General features: G+C 60.7%; 1 protein-coding gene across 3 annotated transcripts in view; it reads left to right on the forward strand.

Annotated features, from left to right (window-relative positions):
* The window catches only part of ZNF423 (zinc finger protein 423), a 227,617-nt gene that overhangs the window by 150,024 nt on the left and 52,412 nt on the right, over positions 1 to 25,181 (forward strand). The window lies entirely within an intron of this gene.

A 25,181-nucleotide genomic window follows, 5' to 3' on the forward strand; every position in this document is an offset into this window, starting at 1 on the left:
CAGGGGCTGCTGGGAGGTCAGTTTGGTCCCGGGTTACAAAGACTTGACCTTGATTCGCAGCTTCTGTCTGCAGCCAGCGAGGGGGGGTGCCCGCATGAGCCCCCGTCCGGAGCCCGGGCGGCCAGGAAACCCACCTCATTGGGAAGAAAACCAGCAGTGGGAGACCCAGGAGAACCCCCAGCCTTTCCTCCCCTCCCTGCCCTCCCCCTGGGTGGGGAGGGTCCTGTCCGGCTCTCCCAAAAGGCCGGGGCTGGGACCGGGAGGAGCCTTAGGACCCTATCAAGAAAGAGGCCACCCCGAGTCCCGGAGTCCCTGCCAGGCCTCGCCCAGTGCCCGGGGCCGCTGCCCGCTCGCATCTTGTAATAACCAGCCGATCCCGGCCTCTTGCTCCCTCGAGGCTGAGTTGCAGCCGGTCGGAGGGGATGCCTGTGAGCTGGGCGGTTGGTTTCGCGTGTGTGGTGCGTGTGTGCTGGAGAGTCTGTGTGTCATTTGTGTCTGTTTGCGTCTCTACTTTTGCATGCCTGGGAGTCTTCCTCCATGTCTCTGCCCTCGTCTGTGTGTATGTGTGTGTGTGTGTGTGTGGATTTGATGTTTGTGGGTTTGGGTGTGTTTGTGTGTTTATTTGATTCTGCATATGGGGATCAGTGGGGTTGTTTCTCTGTGTGTTTGCACGTGTATGTGTGTATGTGTGTGTATTTGATGTTTGTGGGTTTGGGTGTGTTTGTGGTTTTGTGTGTTTATTTGATTCTGCATATGGGGATCAGTGGGGTTGTTTCTCTGTGTGTTTGCACGTGTGTGTATGTGTGTGTTTGGGTGAGGGGCAGGTAGCCCATTCTGCTGTGTTTCTGGGTCTAGGCGTATATGTGTGTGTGTGTGTCTGAGAGAGAGAGGGGGGCCCCCCAGGAGCCAGCCCCTTCCTCCGTCATGCCCAGGCTGCCCAGCAGAGATGGCCGGCTGTGCTAACGCAGATGTGTGGCCACTTCTCTCCCCGAAACTTTCCGCAGGAGGGAGGAGGGAGGAGGAGGAGGGAGGAGGGAGGAGGGAGGAGGGAGGAGGGAGGAGGGAGGTGGGAGGAGGCGGGCAGATGCTCCAAAGGGAAGGGAAGTGTGGAATTTTTAATAAAGACGGAGACAAGGGGGCGGCCTCCCAGCCCCAGCGCCACCTGCGAGAGGGAGATGGCTGCGTTCGGCTCTGAGTCCGGAGAGCGAGTGTCCTTCCTCCTGCTGGGGAGGCCCGTGCCGGAGGGGCCCCCACCTCGAAGCTGAGGGGCAGGCAGCCTGGGGGAGCGGCTCTTCAAGGACTCCTTGTGCTGCTGGTGGTTTTGGTTTGGGGTTCTATCCTCCTGGCATGGTGCACCCCCCCTCCCCCTGTCATCTAGGACAACAGTTTCATCCTGATCTCCGGCAGGGAAGGGGGCCGCCTTGGGGGGCCCTGGGGCGCTGTGGGGGGCCCTCCTCACGGGCCCTGTGATGAGCTCTGCAGCCCTCCAGCAGGCCCGGGAGGGGAGAGAGCGTGGCAGGTGGGAGAGATGCGGAGAGCCTCTGGCAATGTCCCGGGAGGATGTTTCTCGCGTGTTTTGCTGGGTGATTGCTAAGGAGCCGCCTTCTTCGAGGGGCCACCGCAGGGTGGGCTCGGGGCTTCTTGGAGGACCAAGGCGGCCCCCTCCCTGGGAACTGCCTGGGGCTCAGACCTAGATTTTCCCCGTTATAGAGGGAGAACCTGGAGCAGGTGGCACCTGGGACTGGAGCTGGCCTGGGGGAGGTGCTTGGAGCCCATCCTCCGTCTTCCCAGGACTTCTTGGGGGGAGTCCAGGAGGTCCCAGCGGGGGCAGGGCCGGACCCAGGGCCAGGCGTCCCCCACAACCTCTCTGGGGTGCGGTCCCGCTAGCTTTTGTTCTGCCCCGGGTGCCTCTGGGGCCCGGATGGATGGCTGGGGACGGGCTCGGGGAGGCTGCGGCCACCAGGGGTCCCCCTTCTGCTCCCCACGCAGCCTCCCCGTCCCTAGAAGAAGCTCCATCGCGATGCAAAGGATGTAGGTTTGGGGGAGGGGGGGGCAAAGGGTTGATCCGCCAGGATGACCAACTTCCTCCCCCAGGAACTGTTTCTACTCCGATACCCGCTAACCTCTCCCCGTTGGCGGACATCGTGGGAAACTGGGCGTGTGAACTGGGAAATCGAGGCGTTAAGATCGATCTGCTAGAAAGTGATACAAAATGAGCAAGAAGAGGTGTGTGTGTGGGGGGGGAGGGGATGGCCCTGTGGGCCGGCGGGCTCTGGCCACGGGGTGCCACGCCTTTGCGGGGGTGTCGGACCCGCCACCGGCTTTGTCGCCGTCGCACTGAGTGCTGGGGACCGCGCTAGACTCGCCGCGAGGAACTGGCCCGGGGAGCTGTTCGTTTACGTTTCGGTTCTCGCGGCTCGCGGGCCAGGCCGGGGAAAACCGTTCACCCCGCAAGTGACGGACGCGGCAGGGTTCTGTTTTTCTAGAAGTTTCTAGATGCAGGTCCCAAACTGCACGCGAGAGCTTTATTGGTTGAGTCAGGGAGGCGGGGGTGGTTGTCCTATTCCTTTTGCTCATCGATCCCTTTCCTTACAATGTCAGACGAGTTGCCCCTCTGTTACAAAAAGCCTTTAAAAACCCCCAAACCCTCAAGGAATCTATTTTCCTTACAAGAAAAATAAAAGTGCGGACACATAGAAAGAAGAGAGGAAATCACCCTGACGCTCACCCCCGGGGAAAACGGCTGCTCGGCACCCGGTGTCGGCCGTTCCTGGCCCTGTGGTTCACGTGTAAGCGCAGCGTTAAAAACACCGCGTCGCAGTCTGACGGGCCTGCGGAAAGTCTCACCTCTCAGCAAGCATGACCGGGACTGGCGTGTAACTCGCACACAGAACAGCTCCCCTGTCATAGCATCAGCTCCCGAGTTTTCCCACGTGGAGGCCGGCAACGCAGATCCTGACCCGGCCCCATTCCTGCCCCTTCATACGCCTGGATACGCTGCGCCCCCTCACACGCGTGCTCATCTTGCGTGGGGTTATAATGTCGGTGCCGTCTTGTCACCTGTCCCCTCCGCCGCGTGCGTGATCATGTCGCGTGTCCGCACACACGCCTCTCCTCCACCACGTTCAGTGGCTGCATGGTGTTCCCTGTGGGAGCCGTTAGCTTGTCACTGTTATTTTTTCGCCCAAATATATTTTATTGATTTTTTTACAGAGAGGAAGGGAGAGGGATAGAGAGTTAGAAACATTGATGAGAGAGAAACATGGATCAGCTGCCCTCTGCACAACCCCTTACTGGGGATGTGCCCGCAACCAAGGTACATGCCCTTGGCCAGGATCGAACCCGGGACTCTTCAGTCTGCAGGCCAATGCTCTATCCACTGAGCCAAACCGGTCAGGGCGGCTTGTCACTATTATAAACCGCGTCCCGGGGAACCTCCGTGCCGCGTGGGTGACGCTCGCCTTGTCCTCCGGGGCCGTGGCCAGCGAGGCCATGGCGGGGGGCTCGGGGGGGGGGGGCGGCATGCCCACCGCGGGAGCCCAGGTTGCTGCATGGCGGATGCTGGCACCATTTCAGTTTACCAGCTGGGCCTCATCAGCGGCGGGTGTTAATTACTGGGAGGCCCCCGGTTCTGCGAGCGGGGGGAGGGACACGGGGGCTCCCGCATGAAGCAGGGTCACCTTGAAACAGACGCTTCCAGGGGTAGCGAAGCCGAAGCTGAGGGGAGACCGTGGGAATTCGGGTTGGCGCTCCCCACCGGCTCCTCTCAGTCACCTGCAGCCTGGGTGGGGACAGGCGTGCCACTCCGGACCCCGTGTTCCTACACATGTAGGCGCCGCTTTAAAAACATAGTAGGAACATTGTACCGAAGTCTGACGTGTATGCGGAACAGCGCACCTCTCAGGAAGTCCGAGTGACCGTCATGGGTGTGTAACTCACACACAGAGAGGCTCGCCTGGAAGGATCCGTCCAGCCCCGCCTGGCTCCGACGCGGGTGACTTTGTCCTGCCTTTAATCGGGGTGAGCTGGGAGCAAGACCACGCATCCGTGGCTGACCCCTCCCCTGAGACCCTTGGCCTCGCCGGCAGCGGGCCAGGCCCGGCCGTCCTGAAGATGTGGCCCGAGGGAGCACCCTGGCTCAGGGGCGGAGCCGGAGCTGGGCAGGGGGCAGCGCCTGGCAGTGCCAAGCGGGGGGGCGCCCAGCCACGCAGAAACCTGGGCTCCCACTCAGGTTGGCAGGCGCCGCCCGCAGGCCCCAGCCGGGCGAGCGCAGGGCTGCGGGTCATGGGGGCCCGGCTGCAGGAGGATGAACTGGCCGGTTGCCTCCGTCATTCTTCACGGGGCCGCCTCCTGGATCTGCTTCGGGGATCGATGGGTCTGACTCCATCCTTCCCCAGGCTGCCTTCCTCCAAGCACATTGTGCTGGGGAAGGTGACATCCCCGGCCACGTCCGCGTGGACCACATGGAGATATAAATATAGAGAGATCCCCTCTGCCCGCCCCTCCCTCCCCTCCCTCCCTCCCCGCACAGGTGTCGCCGGAACGTCCCGGCCTTAGCTGAGCTTCTGTGGACACACTCCCTCGCGCCGGCGCCGGGGGCCGCGGAGCCACCCTGCCCGGCTCTCGTGCCGGCGAGGAGCGCGCTGTTAATAACGCGTCTGTGGAACTCAGCTGTGTGGGCGCCAAGTAATTATCCCACCGCCGCGTCCCCGGCGCCGGTGTCATCACTACTGGGCTTCATTAAAAGTGCTGCCCGCGCCGGTGTTGTGCGCGCCGCCTGTATATATATTTTTTCATTTAAATGATCAGCCCTGCTCGGGCACAGAGGTAATTTGACTTTTTGAAACCGCTGAGCCCCTGCGAATTCCCTCCCCTGCTCCTCGCGCGGCTCCACCAGCTGATCAGCCCCAGAAGAACAAAAGGTTTATCTGGAGCCATGAAGCATAGATTCACCAGCTTCTGGCATCTGGATAAAAAAAAAAAAAAAATCAAAGTCCTCCATTGAACATGTTAATACTGAGCAAAACGCACACAGCCAGACACTAAACCTGAGCGGGGCTCTGGGCGTTTGGGAAGCGACACCCCATCAGGTCCTGAGCTGCGCCTCTTAGCTGGAGAGGAGCGGGCGGCCGGAGGGAGAAGGGTGTCGATAAACGGACATGAAAAGCAGCCAGAGCCTCGCCAGGACACCCGCCTCCCGGCTTCTCCCTTTGTCTGGTTTTGGTTGGGGGGCCGGCCAGGAGCTGGGGCGTGGGCACATCTCGGGGACCCGGGGGAGAGGGGTTGGGGGGCCCTGGGAAGAGACGCCCAACACGGGAGGGGGGGCGTTCCTTTTGTTTCCCTGATTCGCTGTGGCCTCTCGGCTGTGGGGAGTGGAAGGCCCAGGGGAATCTCAGAAAGGGGTTCCGTCGCCCGGCCAGTGTGGCTCAGTGGTTCAGCGTCAACCTGTGACCCAGGAGGTCACAGTTGGATTCCACAGGCCTGGGTTGCAGGCTCCATCCTCAGTGGGGGGCATGCAGGAGGCAGCCGATCCATGATTCTCTCTCATCATGGATGTTTCTATCTCTCTTCCTCTCCCCTCCTCTCTGAAATCAATGAAAATATATTTGGAAAAAGAAAAAGAAAAGAAAAGGGGGCTTCATCAGGCACCACGGCATTTCCCAGCTCCTTCCTTTCATTCCTGATGGGGAGCAGCGCCCCAGAAGACGCAGGAGCCACCGAGTTCCAGGAGCTGACCGTGCGTCACGGGGCGAGCGGATAGGCCAGCCGTGGGCAAACTATGGCCCGCGGGCCGGATCCGGCCCGTTTGAAATGAATAAAACTAAAAAAAAAAAAAAAAAAAGACCGTACCCTTTTATGTAATGATGTTTGCTTTGAATTTATATTAGTTCACACAAACACTCCATCCATGCTTTTGTTCCGGCCCTCCGGTCCAGTTTAAGAACCCATCGTGGCCCTCGAGTCAAAAAGTTTGCCCAGCCCTGGGATAGGCCCTTGATTGGCAATGTCTGCCACGGTGGCAGGTGGAGGGGGGCGCCCTTGTCTGTCAGATACGGTCCCTGAGTTTCTGTCCTGGCTGTGGACCCAGGAAGACAAGGAAAGGAGTAGGATCCGTGTCTGCCCCCCGGGAGCTTTCAGGGGGGCAGTGCAGCTGCGGAAAGCGTCTCACGTTAAAAGCCATCGGTGATGAGACGCCGGAGCGCACGTCGGCACGGGGCAGGGACAGTGCAGGATGGAGTGGTCCCCTGAGACGCCCGGAGGGATGGCGCATTTTGGTTCTGATGAGACCGGCTGGGGTGGGGTTTAACCCAATCGGGGAGCCACGAAGGGTGTAGAGCAAGCAGGTCAAACTCAAAGGCTAACATGGGCCAAATAAACGAGGCACGTGGCCCCTGGGCTGCGAGTTTGACATGCTTGGTGCGGAGCAGTTTGCAGCGGCTCCTGCCCAGGTGGAGGGAAACGACGAAGAATCCAGCCTTTTCTTCGAGTGGCCCCGGGGGCCCTAAAGGAACTTTGTGCTTTGGGGATGGGGGACCAGCCTGCCCCTGGGTCGGTGTGAGTGGGAGTAGATATGTGAGGCAGGAGAGCGGTCAGTGGGGGTTTGAAGGAGGAGGGGTTTTGGAGCTGGGCCTCTGCAGGATGAGTAGGAGTTCACTAGAGGGATACAAACAGACAATTCCAGGTGGTGGGCACACAGCTCAGAGGCACGAACAAGAGCAGGAGGCTCCTTGAAATGCTTCTCGCCAGGGTCCCCAGTGGTTCCCGACTGTGGGAGCCGAGGGCGTTTATAGTCCTATCAGGCCACTGGCCCTGTTGACCACGCCCTGTAACTGTCCTGGTGCATATCGGACGCCCCCCAGAGCCATGACCTGCAGTCCTGGCCGCCTTTTCTCTCATGTTCCACCCTCACCGCCAGCTGCCTGCTGGCCATCCGCTCACGGTGCCTGAAAATGTCGACCCTTTCCATACCCTGACCCCTCCATACCCCGGGGTGAAAGTCTCCCAGCCCAGCCCCCTGCCTCGGCGGCAGCCCCTGGATCAGCTCCTTCCCCCCACCCACCCCTACCATCCCTGCCCACATGGTTGTTGGGCGTGTGTGTGTGTGTGTGTGTGTGTGTGTGTGTGTGTGTTTTAAGAGGGGTATGGGAATTGGGGGAGGAGCCAAGAGAAAGGAACAATATATACTCTTGTGTGTTATTTCAATCCTTTCTCCAAGTGCAGGGTTCCTTTCCTTTCCTTATATTTTTATTCATTTCAGAAAGGAAGGGAGAGGGAGAGAGAGAGGAACATCCATGATGAGAGAGAATCATGGATCGGCTGCCTCTTGCATGCCCCCCACTGGGGATCGATCCTGCGAACCGGGCCTGTGCCCTGACCAGGAACCCAACCGTGACCTCCTGGTTCATAGGTTCACCCTCAACCACTGAGCCACCGGCCGGGCTGTTGGGCCTCTGATGCCCATACGTTGACTCTTCCTGCCAGCCCAGCCCCAGCTCCGGCCTGGGCCCTGCTTTGGAGTTTCTCTTCGTCAGACACGGATGCCTCACATGCTCGCCCAGCGTGCAGCTGGTGCACGCCCTTCCTTGCTTTGTTTGTCTAAGGGCAGGGACCGGTCCCAGGGCCTGTCGTGGCCGGGGTCTCGGGGGCGGGGGACTGGGGATTCGGGCTTTAAGGAGCCCGTCGGGCCCTGAAAATCGTCCCCAAGATGCATGCACACGGGACCTGGCCAGGAACCTCCGCCCGCTTGTGGGAAAATAGGTCGGTCGTTGCCTCCGTTCGGGACCGTGAGTCTGTGCTCCTGTGAAGCATTTTGGAAACATTTGGACATCTGAGCCTCTACAAGGGCCCCTTGTCCCCATCGATGCGAAAGCCACCCGCCCGGGAGAGGGACACCCACCAGGAACGCGGTCACCCCTTCTCCGGGGGCTGGGGTTTCAGTAAACCCAGTGCCTGCCGCTGTCCTCACGGAAGATGGGCCGAGCACGCAGGGGCCCCTGGGGACCCCTCCCAGGCCTCGGCCCGGTTCTCCCTGGGCCGGAGCTGGAAGGCGGGGGAAGGAGGTGTGAGTGCTGTGCTGTGGAGGGAGCAGGCCCGCGGCGAGGCAGTTGTGATATGAGAACGGCCTCCTAAGAGATCCCCTGGCTCCGAGCTGCGATCCGCACACCACACGCGCAGACAGCTGGTCGCCCAGTGTGGGCCGCGCCTGCCGCTCGGCGCGGGCGCATGGCGGGGACCAGGTAACGCGCTGATTTCCCCCGTGCAGATGCGGCCAGGAATATCTTAATTTATCCCTGTGCTGGCGGGCGAGGGGGCGCCGGGGCGGCCGCACATCCGTGGGCGCAACGCGGGGCGGTCGGGGCTGGATCTGCCTGGAGTGGCGTGGAGATCCTGGCCGCCTTTTGTTGTGCGGGAAGGGCTCGCCCGCTTCTTAATGATTTAATTAGGGATGCGCAAGCTGCACACTGGGAGCGGCCCGCCATGCCAGGGATGCTGAGGGCGGGAACATGGTTACTTACCGGAGGGGGGAGTGGTAATTACATGCAAGTGTGGTTTGCATCATGCCGGTTCCTCCGCCGGCCACGCGGGCGGGGAGCGGGCTCGGGGCCTGGCCACGGGAGCTCTGATGTAAGAACAGGACCCTCAGAGGCGGTCACCTTCCTCTGGGCGTGGCCAGCAGCGACGGCCCAGCTCTGGGCGAGGTGCCCGCGTCGGGCTCTGGGACACAGACGCCGATGTCCCCGTGTGACGATGGGGACAGGCTCTCCGGGGCTGGCCCAAGGTTGCACGTCGCTTGGGCTGGGAGCCGCGGCTTGTTTCTGGGACCCCGGGCGGCCTGCCCTGTAGCCCACGGTCGGCCAGGCAGGGCTCTCGGTGCCCGGGCTCTGTCCAGACGGCCGAGGCCGGCCCCCGACTCGGGCGAGTGCTCGCCGGCGTCGCGTGTCTGCCGCCGTGACCTGCCTCTCGCACGGACACCTTGTAATTATCCCTCCTTGCATTCCTCTCGTTAATTTTGTGGGGGCTGTGCCACTTGATAGAGACGCTGCGCGTTCTGTGGTTCTCTCCACACACGGAACGGAGCCGCCTTTGAACAGTCAGCCGGCTAATTGCCGCTAATTGGTGCTGCTAACGCGAGGCAGAATGGCGGTGTAGCGTGAGACGCGACAGTCAGTTAACAAACGTGCGGGTTCAGGCTGCAGGCATGCCCTCCGGCAGAGGCGGGCTGCGGCCCACACGTGGGTAGATTTAAAAAAATCACACACGACTAAGAAACGGCGACGTCTCCCCCCTTTCCTCACGGACGGTGCAGCCACGGCGGGAAGGGGTGCAGCCACGGCGGGAAGGGGTGCTGGTGGGTGCGAGGGTCTGGGAGACGGGAGGTGCTGGGGGCGGGGCTGGGAGTGGGAGGGATGGCATCGGCTGCTCTGCTGCGGGGCTGAGAGGTCCTGAGTGAGGACCCGCCCCACCCCTTGTCCGTGGTCTGGGGGCGCCCGTGGCCCTGGCCTTTTGATTGTAATTAGGGGATGTCTGCCCTGGGCCTCCCATTCGGGTCTTGCCACCCTGAGGGGCTCTGGGGACGGGGTGGGATGAGGTTGCCTTCAAGGCCCCCTGCCACAGCCGAGAGGGGTGGGGATGCCTGGGGGGAGTTCATTCTCCCCTGGGTCCCGTGCCCATTCTGACCCCCAACTTGAGGAAGGCGTGGCAGACGGCACCTGGAGACGCGGGGGGCGGGCAGGTGCATTGGCTAGAGGTGATGGGGGGCTGGCATGGACGAGAAGGAACATCTTCCATCTGGAACAACAGACACCCCCAGTTCCTATGTGGAAGCCCCAGCCCCCAGCCCCTCCGAATGTCACTGTGTTTGGAGAGGGGGCCGATAAAGAGGTGGTTCCCATAAAAGAGGCATGAGGGCGGCCCTAACCCAGTCTCATTGGCATTTATAAGAAGAGGAAATTTGACCCAGCTGGTGTGGCTCAATAGTCGAGTGTTGACCTATGAACCCAGAGGTCACAGTTCTATTCCTGGTCAGGGCACATGCCCGGGTTGTGGGCTAGATCCCCAGTGTGGGGCGTGCAGGAGGCAGCCGATCCATGATTCTCTCTCATCGTCGAGGTCTTTCTCATCGATATTTCTATCCCTCTCCTTTCCTCTCTTTCTCAAATCAATTAAGACATATCTATAGATATAAAAGCCTAAGCAACCATTACAACCAGATGATCAGTAGCTATTATGTGCACTGACCACCAGGGAGCAGATGCTCAATGCAGGAGCTGCCCCCTGGTGGTCAGTGCGCTCCCACAGCCAACCTCCCACGGTCCCTCCCCTCCCCTGGCTGGCCAAACTCCTGTGGTCCCTTCTCCCTGGGCGGCCAGCCTCCCAGCCCTGATTGGCCTGATCAGGACTGGGCGAGATGGGCCTGGAATGGCCCCATTGCCGACCAGGCCGAGGGACCCCACCCGTGCACGAATTCATGCACCGGGCCTCTACCTTGATCTTGGACTTGGAGCATCCAGAACTGTGAGAGTGGATTTCTGTCTTTTAAGGCCCGCCCAGTCTGGGGTATTTTGTTGGGCGACCGAGCAGACGTGTACCGTTCACGCCAGCAAAGCCGTCAGAGTGGGGTGGGAGGCGTGTGGGATGAATTCGTTAGCCGAGCCCAGAAAACCAAAGGCAACAGCCCCCTTTTGAGCTCAAAAAGCCTAGTTTTAGGACAGAGAACAGGAAGCTCAGGTGCAGGCGGGCGGGCGGCCACTCAGAGTGCAGTCCGTAGTAGAGGCATGTGGAGGGGTGTGGGGGGCCTTGTCCTGGCCGCCAGTCAGGGAGCGAGGCCCGCGGGGCCAGCGGGGGAGGGCGCTCCTTGGTCATTTGCAAAGGGCTGCCCCTCGCACAAGCCATCTCAGCCCCCGTTTTAACGGAAGACGTAGAGGTGGGCGTTCATTCCCGTGTCTTCCTCACTGGGCAGCAGGAAAGGGACTGTTTAGACATGGGGGCCAATTGTCCTCGAGGTCCCTGCAGCCTGTCCCAGGCCGTGGACGTGCTCAGTGAGCCAGCCAGTCTGTGATGCACACATTCCTCAGCACCTCGGTCCTCATGTCTTTCTGCCCCGTCACTCCTTTCCATTTTTTAAAAAATAAATAATTGTTTTTATTTATTTGTTTTGTTAATCCTCTCATGAAGCTATGTTTCCATTGATATTTTAGAGAGAGTGGAAGGGACGGGGAGAGACAGAGAGAGAAACATCGATGTGAGAGAGACACATCGATGGGTTGCCTCCTGCACGCACCCTGACCAGGGCCCGGGGTCGAGCCTTGCAACCGAGGCACGTGCCCTTGACCGGAATCGAACCCATGACCCTTCAGTCCTCGGACCCACACTCAATCCACTGAGCCAAGCCGGCTAGAGGTCTGGTCCATACGTTTAAAATAATTGAATTTTCTTTTAACTTATGAAACAAAGGAGCGGAAATCCTTTAAGTCCTCAATTGCGGGGCTGGATACTGCTGTTTCCGGGGTCGCCGTACTTGGTTGTGGGACACACACAACTCACATGTTACGGTCTGTGCGTTGGCCGGGGTCACACCGTGCCTGGCGCCGTGGTCTTCCTGGGGTAGGCTTGGTGCGGTCTCCACCCCGAGCGCCTTCCTCCCTGGCCAGCGGGCAGTGTGCGGAGGTGGAGGAGACGGGCTCATGTCTGAATGGCCCGTGCGGTACGCGGGCGCTTCGCGGGCGGGTAAGGTGTTAGCAAAGATAATTACGGCATTAGGAGGAAACGGACAGGTTTAATCATTTGGTGCCTAAACAGATTTGTTTCCCAACCATTTTGAATCCATTGACATTTCACACAGCGCGGCCGTGGTCTCGCCACGGAGGCTCCCCCCCCCCCCCGCCACGGAGGGTGTAATTAGCTCATCACAATATATTTTTCTCACATCAGATGGCAGCTTTATCGGAGGGACCCAGATGTCGTATTCCCGGCCAGATTGTCCCACCTCGTCTTCCCTCCAAGGACGGGGACAGAGCACATGAGAAACCTTCCGTCTGCAGCTGGCCCCGGCCATTGGCCCCCCTCCGGCCACTGAGGCCCGAGGGTCCTGCCCCCTCGCTGTCCCCTGAGCTGGTGGCCCCGCCCTGTTTCCAGCCAGCCAGGCACAGAGGGAGGCCTCGAGCCCAGCTCTGAGCAGGGCACCCAGGGACCCTCGTCGTCGCGGGTTTCTGCCTGTACCATAAACGAGTCCGCGTCGTGCTGCCCAGACATTCGGCGTGGCTCCGCGTGGGGAGTGCGGGTCCTTGAGGAAGTCTTTGAGACTGAGAGTTAGTGGCGGTGAAGGGTCCTGCGATGACATTCACGTAGGTGAGTTACGTGTGGAGACTCAAGATGGCATCGAGTCCTTGTCACCCACACCGATGGGTCTCTCTCTGGTCAGAAAAGGAACCCCTGGCCCAGCTCCTGTGGTTCAGGGGTTGAGCGTCGACCTAGGAACCAGGAGGTCGTGGTTCCATTCCCGGTCAGGGCACAGGCCCGGGTTGCAGGCTCCATCCCCAGTGTGGGGCGTGCAGGAGGCAGCCGATCCACGGTTATCTCTCATCATGGATGTTTCTCTCTCTCTCTCTCTCTCTCTCTCTCTCTCTCTCTCTCTCTCTCTCTCTCTCTCTCTCCCTCTCCCTTCCTCTCTAAAGTCAGTAAAAATATATTTTAAGAAAAGAAATCCCTGCACCCGAGAAAGGATTGAAATAACACACAAGAGCATACATCCTTCCCGTCTCTCGCCTCCTCCCCCAATTCCCACTCCCCCAAAGTCACTCGCTCCTCTTCCTGATTTTTTCTGAGTCCTCCCAGGCTCTCTGTATTATTCCAAAGGTATCAGTCATCTCTGTTATTCTGTGTCATCTTACTTCCCTTTCAGCATCACGTACCAGGGACAGCGCTCCTTACCAACCCGCTTGGTAATGTTTTATTGGGTGGCTGCCCCATACTTCATTTATTCGCATCTCTCTGCATGGACCCAAAGCCCTTGCAGATGGTGATGGGAGGGTGGATGCCTTCAGATCTGGGAGGGCTTCAGAGAGGAGGTGGCATTTGCTAACGGGTTCCGAGGAGTGTGCTGGAGCTGGTGGGGTGAAGTTTGTCAGGTTGTTGATGACAATTTAATTGGGAGGGAAGCCACATAGGATGCAAAGAGGCTAAGGGAGCCTCAGTGGACTCAGGAGGAGACTGGAGCAGGCTCCCAGGTCCCTGCTGCCTGGAGGGACCTCGTCCAAGGGCTCACCCTGCCTCCCCAGCCTAGCATAGGGGTGGGCGGGCTCAAGGGACCACGTGAGCATGGTGGGTTGCAGCCGAAGACACGCACCTTGTGCAAATGACCAAATGCTTGAGCCAAGGATCCCAGCTGAGAGAGAGAGAGAGAGAGAGAGAGAGAGAGAGAGAGAAGAGAAGACCCACCCGCTTGCTGGAAACCCTGGCGGTCGCCTGGAGACGGTTGCGGGAGGCGCCCGCCTGGGGGCATGTCAGCTCCTGATGGAAACGCAGGTTGGAGGCCCCGTGCTGAACGCCGGTGCCTGTCGCCTGCCAGGCGGCATTTGGATTGAGTGGCTGGCACTCCGCGAGCCTCGCTTTAATAGGATTGAAAGAAAAGAAATGTTACTTTTCATCGCACCAGACAACAAAGAGGAACGGGGAAAGGAAAATATTATTTCGTTTGAACAAATTACCGGGAGACCCTGTGGGGCGCTGTCAGGGAGTTCGATGAGGAAAAGCACTTCAGTGCCCTTCCATCAGCCGCATGTTTAACTGCGGCTCCTCGCGGCTCTCCGATGTGTGGGGAGGGTCCAAAGGCGATTGGTGCCCACCTCAGACGGCGTTCAAATTCCACCGCCCGCGCCTCCCCGCGGACAGCGCCCCCGCGGGGCAGAGAGTTCAGGATTCTTATGAAAGCACGGGCGCTGATTCCATTCGGGGGTCTCCGCAGACCCCCGGTGTCGCTGCCGTAAGTGTTATGAATGTTGTTTTAAGTATTATAATAGCCATCCCTCCCGACAGGCAGCGCATCCTGTCCCCCCCCCCCACCCCCCCGCCTGAGGTGGTGTTTGCCTGCGACACACGCGACTATTTGCTTTTCCCACAATAAACCCTCTGCTCCCAGCTGCTTAATCAGCCACGGAAAAGCCAGGCCACGGCGCGTTGTGGAAGGTCTTCCCGTGGCCCTAGAGCAGTGGTTCTCAACCTTCCTAATGCCGCGGCCCTTTAATACAGCTCCTCATGTTGTGGTGACCCCCAACCATAACATTATTTTCGTGGCTGCTTCATAACTGTCATGTTGCTACTGTGATGAATCGTCACGTAAATATCTGATATGCAGGATGTATTTTCATTGTTGCAAATTGAACATAATTAAAGCATCGTGATTCATCACAAAAACAATATATAATGATATATGTGTTTTCCGATGGTCTTAGGCGACCTCTGTGAAAGGGTCGTTCGACCCCCAAAGGGGTCGCAACCCACAGGTTGAGAACCGCTGCCCTAGAGTGAGGGGCGAGCCCTGAAGGGGGGCTGGGGTGGAGGAGCGGACACCCCTCCTTCTCCTTTTTTCCTCCGAAAAAATATTTGTATTGAATTCAGAGAGGAACGGAGAGGGGAGAGAGAGAAACGTCAATGATGAGAGAGAATCATGGACCGGCTGCCTCCTGCACGCCCCCTACTGGGGATGGAGCCCACAACCGGGCCTGTGCCTTGACCGGGAATGGAACCGTGACCTCCTGGCTCATAGGTCGACGCTCAACCACCTAGCCGTGTGGACCGGCCCCCTTCTTGGTTGTGTGTGTGAGTGTGTGTGTGGTGGTTTGTCCACGGCTCCTGAGGAGGACTGCTGTGGGCCGTGGCGGTTGCGTGCATTTCCTTGTTCTAAGTATCACACCAGGCCTTTCTCCCAGCAGCGCTGGGCGGCCATGCCCCGGGGCCTCCTCCTGGCGGGCCCCTGGGACCCCTGTATTCCGGTCACAGCCTGGTTTCCACGCCCGGTAGGCTCTCTGAGTGGGCTCTCTGCAGCCTGCTCCATGGAAGCAACATCTCGCTAGGTTTTATGCAGGTGAAACTCTCCTACCCTCCTGTGGGAGACAGGTGTGTGTGTGTGTGTGTGTGTGTGTGTGTGTGTGTGTGTGTGGCGGGGGAGCAGCTTATAAAGTTCTCTCATCTGGCCAGAGACTGGGGGCGTGGTCAGCGATCAGGGGCGTGGCCAGTAACCAAGCGGGAGAGGTTTAGCCCGTGACGGGGGCGTGGCTAGAGATCAGGGGCGTGGCCAGTGGCGGTGGGGGCGTGGCCAGTGATGAGGGTGTGGCTGCAATGCCCTGTGAGAGGCCTGAGCTGTGGGCCTGGCAGGGTGTGGTTCAGAACTGGGGTGTCGGTCTCTGAGGTAAGAAACCAGCGCGGGGCTCATGTGGGGAATGACATTTCCCTGCTTGGAGCTGTGGAGAGCCTGCGTGGCCGCCGCGTGGAAGAGCTCAGCAGGGAGCAGGCGTGGGAGCGCTGGCCTGTGTGCAGCCACTGATGTTCTGGCCAGAGATGTGGTGCGTGGCCGTGGCCGTGGGCAAGGCTGATCACGGTGCATCTGGAGAGCAGGTGCCATGCCTGCTGGGAAAGTGCTTTAGGGCAGGAAGGGGGGGGCGAGTGACTCATGCCTCTGAGATCCTACAGCTGGTCCACCTCTGCCTGTGCCCCCCCTGCCGCCCCTACTGTGTCCTCCCCTCCGGGAAGGGCCTCTTGGTTCCCAGGACTGACCGCTAGGGGGTCTGTCCCCGCCCCCCAGACTGCTTGGACCCTTCAAGACAGTCCCTGAGGAAGGGCGAGCAGGCCTGGCTGGGCTCCCCGCCTCCCCCGCCCTCCATGTGTTATGTTACTTGTTCTCTAGTCTCGGTTTCCCCAGCGTCTCATGGGGAGGGGATGGGAGTAGCTCAGCTTGCCCGCCCCCCCCTCCGCCCGCCCCCCAAGTCTGTCCTCCAGCCACCACTCCGAGTCCCCCAGGACCATGGTGTAATTGAGCTCCAGCCTTAGTTACAGACCAGGGCCAGTAGGTAGCTGACTGTCCGGGTCCTTGGTGGACGGCTAGGTCCTCCGGTGGGCGCTGGGCAGGTTCCGGTGATGAAGGCGGGGAGCGCGGGGAAGGAGGGGGGGCGGCTGATAATTGAAGCGCCCTGAGGGCCTCTGTCTGGTCCACTCGGTGCAAGGGGCCTCCCGGTGGCCTGGTCAGCAGCTTGTGTGTGCACGACCCTCTGGAAGGCGGGCGCGGGGATGGGGCAGGGCGTGGGGGCAGCGGGGCTGCTTGGTCAGAAGCATCCCAGTGCCCGGCGGTGGGTGAATGAACATCCCATCTTTCTCCTCTCCCGGGGAGAGGCCGCGCCTGGTGGCTCCGTCGCCTGTGTCTCTCCCACTCCCTGCATCCCAGGGGCCATCGAGGGATCCCCAGAAATATTGCTCAGATCAAGGGGGACCTCCCGGACTCCCAGATGTGCTGGGTCGTAGAGGAAGAGGGGAAACAATGGTTTTGTTTGTCTGCAACACACACCCGCACACGCGCACACACACACGCTTGCATGCACATACACACACGCTTGCACACACATGCCCACACACACGCTTGCACACACGTGTGCTCACACACACGCACCCTCTGTCCCTTCCCAAACCAGATGCATGTTGGAACGCCACAGCATTTAGCTCAGCCCTGGCACGGCCAGAGCATGACCTGGAAACCTGCATATTCCAGGCAACAAAAGGTCCTGGCGTCGCCTCCCGAGCAGGGCCTGGCGCAGGGTTATCTGAAGGCCGCCTGGCTGGGGCGGGAGGGGCGGGAGGGGCTGCAGGCCTCTCCTCCTCCCAGGGCCCTGTGCCTGCTGTGGGAGCCCCTGCCTGCTCCCTGGCACAGGCTGCCACGGCCCAGCCTCCAGCCTCCAGCCGCGCGCCAGGCGAGAGGAGCGCGAGCGCGAGGGGGAGCGGGGCCGGGAGAAACAAACTCTATTTTCTGCTCGGCTGTGGCGGGAGGCCCCCGCGGCCCACAGGCTCACGGAGTGAAGCAATTTCAGGCTGGATGAGTGTCTGTTTTTCCCTGGAGCAGAGACGAAAAACCCCGCAAGCCCTTGGTTTCTCTGCCTTAATATCCTGTTCTGGAAATCGAGGGGGGAGGCGGTGCAGGGAGCGGAGGGGGCCCTTAGCCAATGGGAGGGCGCCTCCCCATGCGCGCGTGGGGCTGAGGGGGGGTGGGAGGGGGCTGGAGGGGGCGCTCCTGGGGGAGGGAGAGGACCTTGTCCCTGCAGGGGTCCTGTGTGGGCAGCCACTGCCCACAAAGATCCCCATTCCTCCTTGGGGTGTCTGCGGGACTGGTGCCACCTGCGCGCCTTCAGAGGCCTTGGGCAATGGCAGGCCGGCCTCCTGCCCGGAGAGGTGAGGCGTTCGGAATCCGGTTGCTCTGTTTGGTCTCTGTCATCCAGAGCTCCTCCAGCGCTGGGCCCTGTCCCCTCCTACTGCCACCCACACACCCCCCCCGCCCCCACCGTGCAGGTGTCTGGCTCGCGTCCAGGCCAAGCAGGCTCGGACCTTCTCCCCACCTGAGAGCAGCTTCAGACGCAGCGCTGGGAGCTGGGAGCTGCGTCTCCAGAAGCCAGAGAGGCTGTTGGGGCTCAGGGGGGCCTCCCCTCCTTCCGCGTCGCCTGGGGGGGGGGAGCTAGAAACACAGCATCCAGGCTCCCCCAGCCCGTCCCCTCCAACCAGAATCTGCATTTGAAAGGGCGCCCAGGCAGCTCATATCTCTGTGCAGTTTGTGGCCTAGAAGGCAGGTCACAGGGCAGGGAGGGAGGGGCAGGCCGGCACCCTTGCTGCAAACACAAATGCCCTGTGTCGCATCCCAGCGCCCTCGATGCCCCGACCCCTGGGGCGTGTGCCTGTCCTGGCGCGGTGCCCCCTGGGTAAAGTGGGGCCCTCCCCGTGGGCTGCTGACCGGGGTTGGACGTAATGACAGGTGCCATGTGCCGTCCTCAGCCCACAGCCCAGGCGGGGCGAGCGGGAGGGAGGGAGCGGAGGGCTGGCGAGGGGGAGGGAGGCTGGTTTGTGCTGGCTTGTTCTTAGGGCAGTGGTTCTCAACCTTCCGTTCCTTTAAATACAGTTCCCCATGCTGTGACCCAACCATAACATTATTTTCGTGGCTACTTCATCACTGTCATGTTGCTAATGTGATGAATCGTCATGCAAATATCTGATGTGCAGGATGGTCTTAGGCGACCCCTGTGAAAGGGTCGTTCGACCGCTAAAGGGGTCGCGGCCCACAGGTTGAGAACCGCTGCCTTGGGGCGGACTCCCTGTGGATGGTCCGGTGGAGGAGTGGGGACGGCAGCCTGAGTGAGTGCCGGTGGTAGCCATGCTTTTAAAGTTAAAAAAAGCGACGTGTTAAAGGCAAGGGCAGCCCCTGGGATCGCAAATGAGTGGCCGGCTTCCCTCAGCAGATCCACCTTGTGAGGGGGCTGGTGGCAGGATGGGGGTGTTCCTTTCACAAGGAGGGAGGGCAGGGCCCACGGTGGCCCCTGGCAGAGGCTCCGCGCCCTGGCCCCTCGTGGGGAGCCACCTCCACGTGGGGAGGGAAGGAGGGAGGGGGAGGAGGCGCCCGTGGGCAGGGCCGGCATCTGGGCCTCCTGGCAGCTGAGTCTGCCTGCGATTAGCAAGTCAGGCGGGCAGAGGTGCTAAAGAGAAGCCTTCCCGCCTCCTCCGCTGGCGTGTTTTGAAGGGAGTTCAGTTATGAGACGATTAAAATGTTATTTTGATAATTAAGCCCACAGCTGTTCCGAGGGCGGCAGGGGCAGGCGGCGTGCAGGCGGCAGAAGGCTCCCGGAGAAAGCAAGCAGGCGGGCAGCGGGGCGGAGGGGGAGTGGGCACCGGGCCCAGGGCAGGGCCGGCTGGAGGGCCGCGGGCCACCCCGCCCACCATGCCCGAGGTGGCTTCTGGGTGACTGAGGGGGACAGTGGCTCAGGAGGCCCCCTACGTGGGTCAGGGTGACCTCCTGCCCCCCAGTGGGGACCCTACCAGGTTTCGGCACAACGTGTCAGAGAAGGTAGCTGACAGCGATGCCTAGATGGGTGGTTCTCAAAGTGGGGTCCAGTGGGGCCCACCAGCACTGGGCTTTGCACACAGTGGGTGCCTGATACATAGTTTCTGGGTGAGGGAACAGAAAGGGTACATAGTAGGTACTGAGTGAATATCGAGGGAAGCAGAAAAGGTGGCCAGCCAACTGTTGAGCAAACGAATGAATGAATAGGGAGGAATGCTACGGCCTTGCTTCTCTGATAAGCTCTGCCTGGAGAGGCCCCTCTAGACCCGAGACTGTCTGTCCCCCCCCACCCCCCAGCCCTCCTGCTCTCACCCCAGCAATTCCTGGAGGCTGTGCGCCTCCGGCCCGCCCCTTGCCCGGCTGTGTCAGGGGTGGGAACAGCACCCTGAAGGCTGCTGGCAGTTGTACAGGGGGCGGCGGGGATGGTTGGGGTGGCCCCCTGGGGAGAAGCAGGAGGGAGCCTGCCCTGGCGCCCGGCCCCTGGGGTCGCGGCCCTGGTCTCTGCATCTGTAGAATCCTTTCAACTCCACAGCCATCGGTCCGGCCCTGGTCTGGAATCAGCTTCCAGAACATCTGTTTCCTCCCCGATCAGCACCCTCCCCAAAGAGGGCCCACTTGCCGAGCGTTATCTACGCCATCCAGCGTGCCGTCGGCATTCCGTGCGCCGATGTGGTTATGTGGTTGGGGAGGAGTCTGTGGTAATTAAGCATTCTGTTTTGGAGCGAATTGTAGCAAACTATTTCACTCTCCATTAGCAAAGCACCTCTCTGGACTCCCCGTGAGGAAGGGAGGGAAGGGGAGAGAGAGAGAGAGAGAGAGAGAGAGAGGGAGAGAGAGAGAGAGAGAGAGAGAGAGAGAGAGAGAGAGAGAGAGAGAGAAAGATTAAATAAACAGCTCCATAGCCACTCCAGTATGATTACTAGAACCATGTGGGGTTTGTTTTCCTGCTCTCTTGTGCTGTGTGACCACAGGGAAGTGTCCTAACCTCTCTGAGCCACAGCCCTCTGATCCGGGAGACGGATACCCGTACCCTCTCGCAGGGCCGCTATGGGGATTACACACGATCGGGAAGGGCAGGCGCGGTGCCCAGCACACAGTGGCCCTCATTGAGGCTCACCGCGGCCCGAGGAACATCGGGGCTGCGTGCTTCATGTTCCCTTGGTCCGGGCCATGTCACCCAGAGACACACCTTGCAGACCGACCCCTACCTGCCTGAGAGGGGACATTTGTCATTCACTCATGCATTTGCGCAGACCATCCCTGCATGTGGTTCTGCAGGGCGGGAGAGCAGGGGGAGGGAGGGAGGGAAACAGACAGGCAGATGGACAGTGAGGGACAGACCCCTTCCTGGCAGGAGCCAAGGGCTTACAAGGAGCACAGCTGTCAGGCCTTTTTAAGTCGCCAGCGCGCAGACCCGGCCTCAGACTGGCTTTTGGCACCAAGGGATTGGGTCCACTGGGCCTGAGACAGGAAGTTCTCACGGCCCAGGTGGGCCCCCCATCAGGAGGGGGGAGTCCCCAGATAGTAGGACAAATAGCCACAGTCCCTGCAGGCTTTTATCCCAGTAGCTCAACAACCCCCTCTGAACATGGCCTCTGATTGGCCAGGCCTGGGCCCATGTTCATCCCCGAACCAATCACCTCATCCGGAAGCATGGAGAACACTGATTGGCCAGGCCTGGGCCCATGTTCATCCCCGAACCAATCACCTCATCCGGAAGCATGGAGAACACTGATTGGCCAGGCCTGGGCCCATGTTCATCCCAGAACCAATCACCTTATCCAGAAGCACGGAGAACACTGATTGGCCAGACCTGGGTCCATGTTCATCCCAGAACCAATCACCTTATCCAGAAGCATGGAGAACACTGATTGGCCAGGCCTGGGCCCATGTTCATCCCAGAACCAATCACCTTATCCAGAAGCATGGCGAACACTGATTGGCCAGACCTGGGTCCATGTTCATCCCAGAACCAATCACCTTATCTAGAAGCATGGCGAACACTGATTGGCCAGACCTGGGTCCATGTTCATCCCAGAACCAATCACCTTATCCAGAAGCATGGGGAACACTGATTGGCCAGGCCTGGGCCCATGTTCATCCCAGAACCAATCACCTTATCCAGAAGCACGGCGAACACTGATTGGCCAGACCTGGGCCCATGTTCATCCCAGAACCAATCACCTTATCCAGAAGCATGGAAAACACTGATTGGCCAGGCCTGAGTCACATGCTCACCTAGGGCATCAGGGGTGGTTGGTAGAAGCCAGCAGGACTGGAACCCGGTTCCCTTCTGGGGGGTGCAGGCCCCTCTCCTGGTGCGAGAGGAGACAAGTGGGAGGTCAGACGCTGGCCACCCACGGAGGGGAGGTCCACGGCCAAGACACGATGGATTCTGGTGGAGGCCGCGTGGGCAAAGGGGCCCTTGCTCTTCAGTTTCCCAGCACCCCGGGAGCTCGGCTTTCTGGTGTCAGGACTGGACGTCCACCCTTTGCACCCTCCCCAGTGGTCCCTGCGAGGAGACCTGACTCCCGTGGGGTCCCCGTGAATGGTCATCGAGACTCGGGCCTTGTGTTCCCTTGAACCCTCTCGGCAGCCGTCCAGCCTGGCTCCGTCTGGGCAGCGTGTGGTGTTTTCTGGGCGAAGCCCCGAGCTCACCCCGGTCCTCGCTTTGTGGGGTGAGTTGCCAGCCGCACGGAGGTGGGGGTGTGGGCTGCTCTGGGACCTTTGCCCCTCATTTGTGTCCCCGGAGGGATCCAGGCCGGGCTGGGAAATGCAAAGCTCAGCAAATGCCATCTGAGGTCACGTCAGCGCCAGCCCCAGCCAGGTGAGCTCGCTCAGCTCAGCTCGGCTCGGCTCCCCAGGTGTGCGGTTCCCGTTGTCGGAGGCCCTGGCCGGGTCCAGCCCTGCAGTGACTTGTTGTGTGATCTTGGGCGAGTCTCCGTCTTCCTGGGCCTCGGTTCCCTCATCTGTCCACACAGGCACGTGAGCACTTTCCAGGGGGGGTCAGTGTCCACGTGAGCACTTTCCAGGGGGTGTCAGTGTCCACGTGAGCACTGCCATCCACGTTGGCGCCAGCCCTTTCTGTCCCCCGGGCCTTGGAGACACCCCGTGAGGTTTCCCAGGGAGCTGCCTCTCCCCGTGGCTGACCCCTGTGGCCGGTGGGGGCCCGGCACGTGGGCTGGAGGTTTGTGGACTGGCCGCCCCTCCCCGGGCTACCCCCCCCCCCCCTCGCCGCCCCTGCCCTCGGAGGCGGAGCGTGGCCGGGCCACCGCCTCCCAGCGCCGGCCGCCGAGCCATTACCCTCCCTCCTCACTGGCTGGGCATCAGCACAGTAATCACTTTCAGATTTGCAAGCATTAAATATTTTAATTTAATGCCTTGGCTCCCTTGTAATTCATGCACTTAATTATATGATAATTACTCAAATGAAAGAGATACAGCTGCTGCGGATCCGTTCCGAGGGAAGACTGGGTTTCGCGTTGGACTGATTTGGGGAGGTGGCCCCTCGAAGCTCTTCTCTGGGCTGTGTCCCCTGTAACAGCCCCTCCTCCCCCAACTCGTGCTGAGGCTGGGCTGGGGGTGAGGCGGGGAATGGGTAACCTGCACCCATCTGCTCCAGGAACGGGGTGTGGGGCCCGCCCTGGCTGGGTGGCCCCGGTTCCTGTGGGTGCTGGCTGATGAGTGGGGAGAGGGGTCTTGGGGTCTCCACGCTGGTGGAGAACCAGGGAGCCTGTCTCCTCAGTGATGGGTGTCTCCTCTGAGCATCGCTGCGGAGCGTGGAGAGCCTGGGCCTCTTCCCACTGACCACGGGGTTTGCAGAGACAGATGGGGAGGGCTGGTGGGTGGGTGGTGCTTCCTGCTGAGAGCCCTTCTTTGTCACCCAGCCCCGCCTCTTCTCCCCATCGGCCCCTCCTCCTGTCTTCCCTTCCCTTTTCTATTTTTTAAAATATATTTTATTGATTTCAGAGAGGAAGGCAGAGGGAGAGGGAGAGAGAAGCATCAATGATGAGAGAGAATCATGGATCGGCTGCCCCCTGCAAGCCCCACACTGGGAATGGAGCCCGCAACCCAGGCCTGTGCCCTGACCAGGAATCAAACCGTGACCTCCTGGTTCATAGGTTGATGCTCAACCACTGAGCCACGCCAGCCGGGCTCTTTTCTTTTTCTATTTTTCTCTTTCCCTATCAACATTTAAAATTGTTGGGTATTTTGTAAGAACGCTCATGTGTCATATTTGGCAAGTATTGCAGCTCCCCCCACCCCTACGTCTCTGGAGACCCCGCTGGGTCATGCTGTCCAGCAAGTGGCTAGGGACCCTCTCCAGTTGGTGGCACCAACAGATTTGAGGGTCAGATGGCGTTGCCCTGGGTCAGGCCCTCCTTGGGGCTGGGGCTGGTGCCCGCGGAGAGCTGAGCCTGCTTCCTTGGGGAGAAGAGCCCTCTTTTCAACAAGAATCCAGTTGAGCCCAGCCAGGGTGGCTCAGGGATCGAGCACCGACCTAGGAACCAGGAGGTCAGGGTTCGATTCCCGATCAGGGCACAGGCCCAGGTTGTGGGCTCGATCCTCAGTGTGGGGGGTGTACAGGAGGCAGCCGATCCATGATTCTCTCTTGTCATGGATGTTTCTATCTCTCTCCCTCTCCCTTCCTCTCTGAAATCAACAACAAACAAAAAATATTTTAAAAAAATAATCCAGTTGAGCGCATTAGAGCCGTACTGAGGCGGGCAGGGCTCCGTGCTCCGGCTACCGCTCTGGAGAAGTTGAGTCAGGAGCGTAGAATTTCCACCCGGCGGTGAGTCTGGGCTCCTGGAAGTCTCGGGGTCTCCAGGTGAGGGCCCCCCAGGTGCAGGGGGCAGCCTCGGCTCTGGGCCCGCACACGGCGCCTGCGCAGGCCGTGGAGCGGGGCGATCGGTCGTGCAGGAGGCCGCGCGTGCCCGGGAAAGGGGGGCGCGCGGTCCGCCCCGCAGCCCATCTCAGCTCGCTTACAGCAGCTGCGGCGCCCGCTGCTAGATTAAAAGCAGCAACCAGCCCCGGAATGGAGTGTATTAGCTCGCCCGCTGGGCCGCGCTGGGGAGAGGCCCACACAGCTGTCATCTAGGCCAAGCTTTGCACCGCAGCCGCCAGGCTGGATGGAACTGGGAGGAGAGTTAGTTCTCTAAGCGAGGCGGCCGGCTGTTCATGGGAGCGGGAGGGGCCGGAGGAAGCTGGGGGTAGGAGACAGGAGGAGGTGGGGGTTGCTGGGGGGTCCGGGCCGCACCGGGACCTCTGCACAGACCTGTGGCTCCTGGGCCGGGAACGGAGGCTGCTGCACGGCCAGCGGCGGGCGGGGCTCCCAGCCTTTCCCCGGGGCGGCGGGCGGGGGAGTTGGGTGGATGAGAAGGCCATCCAGGGGTCCCCACATTCTGTCCCGAGGGCCCCCCCTGCTCAGTGCCCGGGGCCATGCGCGGGGCTCCCTGGCTAAAATGACAGGGCGGCCCTCAGGTTTGGGGGCCACACAGGTCTCCCTTGTCCGGGAAACATCCTCGTCCGCGTCTCGTGCTGCCGCCGACCTTGGCTTCTGTTCTTGATTTCTGTTCTCCTAAGGGGTGTCTCCTCCTCTCAGGAGACCAACGGCTCTCAGCAGGGGCTGGCTCTGGCCCCTGAGTCTGCCTGAGGCGGGGGGGAGGGATGGCCACCGTCACAGATGCCACTTGACCACTGGCGAGCCCATCTGGACGCAGCGTCCTTAGGAAAACCCAATGCCAAGGGCAAAGCCGAGTATGTCCTTCCCTCCCTCCCTCCCTCCCTTCCTCCTTCTCCCCTCCCCTCCCTCCCTCCCTCCCTCCCTCCCTCCCTCCCTCCCTCCCTCCATCCCTTCCTTCTTCTCCCCTCCCTCCCTCCTTCCCTTCCTCCTTCTCCCCTCCCTCCCTCCCTCCCTCCCTCCCTCCCTCCCTCCCTCCATCCCTTCCTTCTTCTCCCCTCCCTCCCTCCTTCCCTTCCTCCTTCTCCCCTCCCTCCCTCCCTCCCTCCCTTCCTCCTTCTCCCCTCCCTCCCTCCCTCCCTCCCTCCTTCCCTTCCTCCTTCTCCCCTCCCTCCCTCCCTCCCTTCCTTCCTT

The sequence above is a fragment of the Myotis daubentonii genome, chromosome 15 (genome assembly GCF_963259705.1).
Source record: "Myotis daubentonii chromosome 15, mMyoDau2.1, whole genome shotgun sequence".
NCBI classification, from domain to species: Eukaryota; Metazoa; Chordata; class Mammalia; order Chiroptera; family Vespertilionidae; genus Myotis; species Myotis daubentonii.